The sequence below is a fragment of the Arachis duranensis genome, chromosome 8, assembly GCF_000817695.3.
Source record: "Arachis duranensis cultivar V14167 chromosome 8, aradu.V14167.gnm2.J7QH, whole genome shotgun sequence".
Taxonomy (NCBI): Eukaryota; Viridiplantae; Streptophyta; class Magnoliopsida; order Fabales; family Fabaceae; genus Arachis; species Arachis duranensis.
This window is the reverse complement of record NC_029779.3, coordinates 40,023,009-40,031,187: the sequence shown is the minus strand read 5'-3', so window position 1 is coordinate 40,031,187 and position 8,179 is coordinate 40,023,009. Positions and strand designations below refer to the sequence as shown.

Genomic DNA, 8,179 nt, shown 5'->3' with positions numbered 1-8,179 from the left:
TAATTTTAGATATTTTTTTATTATATTTCGGATATTTTTTTTGTTATATTTTAGATATTTTTTATTTTTTGTGATTTTTTTATTAGTTGCTCCTAGTTGATTACTTAATAGAATTGGTATGTTAATTATACAATAATTACCATAATGCTTAAAAAGTGGAGTTAAACTTGTAAAAAAAACTTAAAAATTAATATTTAATTTAAAAAATATAAAATAAAACCACTTTTAAATATTTAAAATTTATTATAAAAAATAAATTAAACAAACACTAGACACTAAGACACTAACTTGTACCAACCAATTGACCTAGTTATATAGAGTCGGTGCATGCAGCTATATAAAGCTTTGCATCGGTGTGTTAAGTAACTGAGATCAATCAATACAATTCATAATACCTCATACATACACGTTCTCTTCTCTATTCTCTCTCTGTCTGATCTGTTATCATTTATGTAATTCTACACTTCTATTTCTCTTTAGCTTTTACTTGTGTAGAGCGCACCTATAAGCTCAATTTGGCGCAACAATGGAACCTATTCCCGAGCAAAGCCATGCTTCTCTCTTATCAAAGCTTCTCCTCTCAAAACTCTCACACATCATGTGGTCTTGTACCCTCTTTTTTGTTGCATCTTCTGAACTGTTTCTAATCCTCCAAAAACTGGAACCCAAGCTCCATTTTCTGCCTCTATGTTTTCTACTTATCTGTTTCCTATTGAAGTGGCTTCTCTCAAGGCCTTCTCCCGTTTACATTGTTGACTTCTCGTGCCTTAAACCTCCTAACTATTGCAGAGTGCCATTTGCGGCATTCATTGAGAACGCTTCACAGTTTAAACTCTTTGAACCAAAAAGCTTAACTTTCATGGCCAAAGCCCTCCAAGCTTCTGGACAAAGCGAAAATACTTACCTTCCCTCTCCATTACACTTCATCCCTCCAAAAACAGACCAGAACGAAGCCATTAGAGAGGTTCACAAGCTTCTCTTCCCCATCATTGACGACCTCTTCGCAAAAACCAATGTTTCACCAATTGACATAGACATACTCATAGTTAACTGCAGCTGCTTTTGTCCCTCTCCTTCTCTGTCCTCCATTGTCATCAACAAGTACTCCATGAGAAGCGACATCAAGAGCTTCCACATCTCTGGTTCGGGTTGCAGTGCAAGTGCACTCGGCATAGACATGGCTCAGAGACTTCTGAGAGTACACAAGAACTCAACCGCCATGGTTCTAAGCACAGAGATTCTGTCAACAGGTTGGTACACCGGCAACGAGATACCCAAGTTGATCCTCAACTGCATCTTCCGGATGGGAAGCGCAGCCATTCTTCTCACCAACAAGAATGAATTAAAGAAAAAAGCAAAATACAGGGTTCTTAGGACACTAAGAACCCAAAGCCTCGGAAACGCTTCGGTATGTTATGTCCCTCTTTAAGTTGAGGATCTTGAAGAAGGATTCCAAAGGCAAAGGGATTTACGTTCCGAATTTCATGAGCGTGATACAACATATTTGCTTGCCTTGTACGGGCATGAGCGTTATAAGGGAAACGGGAAAAGCGCTGAGGCTTTCTGAAAGAGATATTGAACCTGCATTGGCCACAATGCACAGGTTCGGGAACCAGTCTTCTTCTTCATTGTGGTATGAACTTGCGTACCTGGAAGCCAAGCAAAGGGTTAAAAAAGGTGACACTGTTTGGTTGCTTGGTATGGGGAGTGGTCCCAAGTGCACTAGTGTGCTTCTCAAGTCTGTTACGCCTCTATCTGGTGAACCCAAGAATGCTCCATGGGCAGATTGTATTCAACACTACCCTTTGTTAATTCATTAAAATTATCACGTTCTGTTTCTCCCTTGGAGGACCCTGTCTCTAATATTAATGAGTAAAATACGCAAATTAAATAAATGAGATTTAATATTACACGAAGGTCTTAAATCATTTTTACTTACATATTTATCCTATTTTATGCATGTAAATTGTTGCATGTTATAACCATTTAAGCCTCATAAATAAATCGCTTCATCCAACATCGATTTAATAGCAGTTGGTCATAGACTCGGTACTAAATCATTGTGAACACACTAATTTTTTTTTTTTTAGAATATAATGAATATAAAAATAAATTTGTTACTTATTTCGTATAAATGAGATACATGTATAATATATATACCATGGCCCAAAATTAAAACTATAGTCTAGATAAACTAGTCTCATTTTTTAAAAGATCTATAGAAGCTCAATAAATTCAATCAGGTTAGTCCAAAAAGTCATATAGGTTAACTTATCCGATTTACTTAGAGCACGAATGCCATAACTCATGTCCAACCCAACTTACGTAACAAGTAAGACTGTCATTTATTATTTCAGATAAAATTCACAACTTAACCACTACTTTATTAACATGGAATAACTTCTAAATATTGAAGAAGAAACTATTTCCACTACACAGAAAGATCCATGAGTGATGGTCAAGTCATCACCTATTTCTATAAATACCCTATTAAATTTATTGATTTCTTAATTTCAATTCACTTAATTTTATTTAAATCTTTTGTTAATTTAAACATCAAAATATTTTTTATAGATATTATTCACTACCTTCAGACGAAAATGTCAAATATTTTATCGTTTCAACGAACAAGTCTGATTTTTCGTCTAAAAAAATTTGGACCTCACCTCTAAATCCAAATTACCTTAGTTTCATATATTGTCTCAAAATATATATCTATTTTGTTTCCTGTAAATAAGTTAATTTAGTCGGATAGACAATTGTGTATAATATTAGGTTGCCAATAAAGTTTATAAAGGTTTTAATGTTTTTTTGAAAATAAACAACATAATTAAATATTTTATTAGTTTTATAAAATTTTAAATTTTTATTGTAAATATATTTATAACCATGGTAAGCACTTCTATAAAGTTTATAAAAATTTTATTGTACTTGTTATGTAACTAAATACAATAAAAAATTTTAAACTTTATAAAAATACAATATATTATTTATAGGTCTATATTCTCTACTAAATTGTTAAACTCGAAAACTTTTAACCAGGGAGGATTCATTCACTGCTGAGTGGGGACAAGTATCCCCAATAAAATTTAAAAGATTATTAAATACTTCTTAATAAAAAAGATTAGTTGTTCCACTTTTAAAATAATTTTGACTCCACCCCAAAATTGAAATTCCCAACCTTTCTCCTTTTCAATTTTTGTCTCTGCTCTTCACCCCTGCATAACTGTGCAACTCGCCGCCCACTTCCTGATCTGCCCGTGTTACTGTCGCAGTGTCGCTGACTCGCTATCTCCTGACCTCACTTACTCATTGTTTTACGTTCAATTTATCTCCCACCAGTCATTGGCTCCTAACTTGCCCTGTTTACCTACTCCTTATTTCTGCTTTCACTTTTTCTCCCGCCAGTGGTTGGCTCCTTGCTCCGTCATCGTCTCTAGCGGTCTTACAATCTCGCCCACAGCCCACTCCATTATCATCTCTCGCCACTCTATTTATTCGTCATCGACTCATTGTCTCTAAGTGTCTCGCCACTCCGTCGTCATCTCTGCTGCTCTGCCTCTGTGTTTCGGACTCTCTCGCCTCTCCAGTAAGAATTTGATTTTGATAAAGATAGTGTAAAACTGTAAATTGTGATTTATGTTTGAATAATTGAATAATTATTGTGATTATGTGAAACTTATGAATTTGATGTTATTTGAATAATTGGATTATTTATATTTGTGTATATTGATAAATATTGAATTAGGATATTACATTTTGTTGCTGTCGAAAATTAATTTGAATGACGTTTACAGTGGATCTCTTTATTGAAAGATGCTATAAGATAAGGAACAATATTATGAAATAATTATTTTTGAGATTAACTACAATTAATTTGTAGTTTGTGCATTGATGACTCACTGTCACTGTAGTTATATTGTGCAAGTGCAATATTTACTTTTTTGGATTTCTTTTGATTATCTATATTCTTAATTTGATATTATATTATTGTGTCTTTTTCTTATTGTTTGGTTTATGTTTTGTATTTATAATTTTATATTGCACTTTTAAATTTGTATAGAATTGTGTTTTGCCCACCAATTTTGACAGCTCGTATAACAGTTGCAAAAAAAAAGTTAAAATTGCTTTGTTTTTTAATTTGTTAACCAATTTGTGTAATATTGTTGAAGCTTCGTATAAAAGAAGAAATATGCATCGTAATAGTCAAATGACTAAGACAATTGAAGCATTAAAAAGTGAAAAAATTTTTAGTGGACTTAGTTTAAATCAAGAAATAGCTTTAAAAAAGACGGAGACGCTAGATGGAGTTCACACTAAAATTATATTTAGATTGATTTCTTTTTTTTTTCCGTAGTCAATGTTCTTGAATATGTTGAGAAAGATAGAAATAATTCAGCACAAAGAGTTGAAGCATGCATTTATTGAAATGTCATTCAATCTTTTGAATTCATTTTCAACTTGCACTTGATGAAAAATATCTTGGGAGTTACTAATGAATTATAAGCGTTAGAAAGGAATTATCAAGATATTGTAAATGCTATGATATTGGTTAAAGTGTCAAAGTAATTGTTGCAAAATATAAAAGATGATACTGGTCTCTTTTACTTGATTGTTTCGCGACAAACATAATATTATTGTTCAAAAAATAGATGATATATTTCTGTCACAAGAAAGATCAACATGTGAAGCTCAAAAGATCTCAAATTTGTATCATTTTTCTCATTGAGATATTCTATCAAGTAGTTGATAGACAACTTCAAGAACTCAATAATCATTTTACAAAGGTGAATACTGAATTACTTCTTTGCTTAGCTTGTCTGAATCTAAGATACTCACTTTTTGCATTTGATAAGAAGAAGTTGATCCAGTTAACTCAATTCTATATATCCAAGGTTGCGAGAACCGGACCGATCATCGAACCGGTCAAGTGACTGATTCAACGGTTCAATGGTTCAACTGAAATTGAACCGTAGTTGAACCGATTTAATTAAATATAGAGTAAATAAAAAATTCAATACATAATTTTAAAAATTTAAATTCAATCATTTCTAAACTAATAAAATTCAAAATTTAATAATTTCACAAAATAAATTATCTATAATTTATCATTAAAAGTCACCACCACTTCACAAAATTAAAGCATTCTGTCTATAAAATCACCGAAATTGCAAGAACGTTGAGCATTCCACTCATTTAGGTGTTTTCATGACAAAAATAACATCAAGCACAAGCATGAAGAGCTACCATGAGCAATGGATAAACATGAGTTTCATAACTTAAACAAGCATGAAGAGACAACCCAAAGTGCATTTATTTTTGAACAATTTGCCTAAACAAAGAGTGGTTCAAACTATATGGTAACTACAACATATACTTCAAACTCAACACATCACAGAAGCATTTAATCGAACACCTAGCACACAATGTACAAATTCAGCATAAACAAACAAACTTCAGCTGCAATGCTTACCCATTCAACAACTTCCACGCTTAATACAGCCAAACACAATAATAAATAGAAGTAACCACGCTTATATCAGCAATCAAAGCATCAGCCAACCAAGAAATTTCTAATTCTCAAAACTTGCAACAAACCTAAAATCTACAAACTGAACTACCTTATTCTAACAACCTAGAATCCACTAACGGAAATAAAAAATCCAACTAAACTAATGTAGTACAAACTATAGAATTAAAGCTAAACAAAATAACAAGAGAAAACAGAGCAAAAACCTGAAGTACTAGTCAAAGATGGAAATGAAGAAGGGAGGAAGGAGTTGCTATCGTACTATGATGCTGCCACGACCATAGACGGCAATGAGAGGTCGCCGCCCATCAAGAAACTCTATGAAAAGAGGATGGAACAGAGGCTCAACTTCGACTCTGAGAGAGAGAAAGTCGCGAATTGAGGGGAAGATGGTGGAGGAAAAGATTTGAAAAAACAGAAGAAGAACCATGAACTCAAATCTGTCCAATTCAATGATTCATACAATTTTGTCACCGGATAAACAAAATTAATTGAAAGAAGGAAAAGATGGAAGTACTGACTATTGAGTACTCATCGTGGGAGAGGACGAGAGCACAGAAGGTCAGAGCCAGACGACGACCCATGCTTCGGTGACGGTGACAGTTCGGTGCCGATGACAAGCTGACGACCACGACGACGCCAAGACGACGACCAGACGACGCCAAGATGACGACCAGACGACGCCAACACGATGATGCTTCGACCCGCGACAGTGACCTTTGACCTCGATCCGCGACGATGACCTTCGACCCGCGACGATGACCTGCGACCTACGACGGTGATGCTTCCCTACGGCGTTTGTTGGAGGTGACGGTGGTGTAGGAAAAAGGTTGAAGAGAAACCGAGAAAGTTAGGTAGCGTTTGTTTTGAGATACTGAGACAGAGACTGAGAGACTGAGACTCAATATCATGTTTGTTGGTTCAGAGACTGGTACTAAAATTTCTGTCTATGTCTCCAAAATTTCAGTATTTCAGTACTTCTAAAAAGTGGGAACATGGGAGACTAAAATTTTTAGAGATGAAGACTGAAACTTTAATAACATTTTATATCTAAAATACCTTCATTTCAATTAATTAATTTCAATTTTACTCTTTATGCAAATTAAATTAGAGTTTCATTCTTTTTTCAATTTCTGTCTCTGATTTTGCACCAAACAGAATACTGAGATTTATTTCAATCTCTGTCTCTTAGTCTCTGTCTCTCAGTCTCCGTCTTTGTGTCTCTGTCTCTCTACCAAATGCTACCTTAGGGTTGGGAAGTCTTCGAAGTTCGAAGAGAAACCATCAAACCCAGGCTTTGGCCCTTCCCCCCCTTTTTTTTAAACCAGCACCAAAACAGCGCCATTTCGTATCTTGGGGAGGAAAACCGGTACTAGCTAAAATCCGGCCGATTTGGCCGGTTCTCTGGTTAACCGCCGATTCAACCACTTTTTTCACCGATTTTTTGCAGAACAGTTTTGTAAGTGAACTGGACCGGTTACTTGACCGATTTTCGGTTAATCCGGTTGAACTGGCTGGTCTGGTTTGATTTTCAAAACCTTGATATATCCATTAGAATTTTTGTCCACTCAACTTTTGGCACTTGATAGTCAACTTAAGAACTTCATATTATTAGATGTGTGTTCTGATGATCAATTTTCGGACTTAAATAGGATTGGTGCTCTTTCTCAGAAATTGGTTGAAGACTTGAAAAAAATATTATTTATCCATTAGTATTTCTTCTTTTGAAGTTGACTTTAGTTTTACTCCTAACAACTACATCAGTTGAAAGAACTTTTTCAGTTATAAACATCATAAAGAGTTGGTTTTATCATTATATGAAAGATGAATTTTTAAATATTGTTTAGTGACATAAATTAAAAAAAGACATTTGATTATATTGACATTAAAAAAATTATTCAATCTTTTTAAAATATTAAATTTAAAAAAATAAAATTTTAAATTATTTGTTATTATTTTAAATTATTATTTTATTATTTTAATTTATTAATTAAATAATTTAAAAAATAATCATAATATAATTATAAAAATTATCATATTTTGTATATTTTGTTCTACAGACAACTTTTTAAATCCGATCCGTCATTGCTAATAAAAATGGAATGTCATGCTAAATTGTTGGATCTTTTAACCAAGCTCAATTGTGGTTGGTGATTTATGCATGGCAGAGTGGTGATTTATCCATCTGCCGTGCTTAATCATTGTAAACTGTAACGTATTTTTCTACTAAATTCTTGGAGGCGACGGTAAAAACTAAAAAGACATCACCTACTAAGAAAAAAGTTTGGTAACCAAATTTAGGAATCAAAATCCACAAAACCTTCTATTTTTAATTTTATTTAATGAGATGAATAAAATTTAATTATTATCTATTTACGTACTTATTTTTTTTACTGTAATATTTATTATATATAAAAACATTAATTGCATATATTAAATAATATATTATAAACATATATTAATTTACATTCTTATTAAATGAATATACATAATTTATATTTATGGTATTTAATTTATATTATAATAACAAAAGCATATTTTTTATTTATTATGTAACATTTATATATTCATTTATAATTAATATTATGTAATTCTAAATTATATTTTATTATATATTTTAAATTATTTCACATATGCACTAATAAATCA

The 8,179-nt window shown here is 32.6% G+C and overlaps 1 pseudogene; it reads left to right on the top strand.

Moving 5' to 3' along the window:
• The first annotated feature begins 407 nt into the window (after positions 1-407).
• Positions 408-1,877, top strand: LOC107462731 (3-ketoacyl-CoA synthase 5-like; annotated as a pseudogene).
• The last annotated feature ends 6,302 nt before the right edge of the window (positions 1,878-8,179 follow it).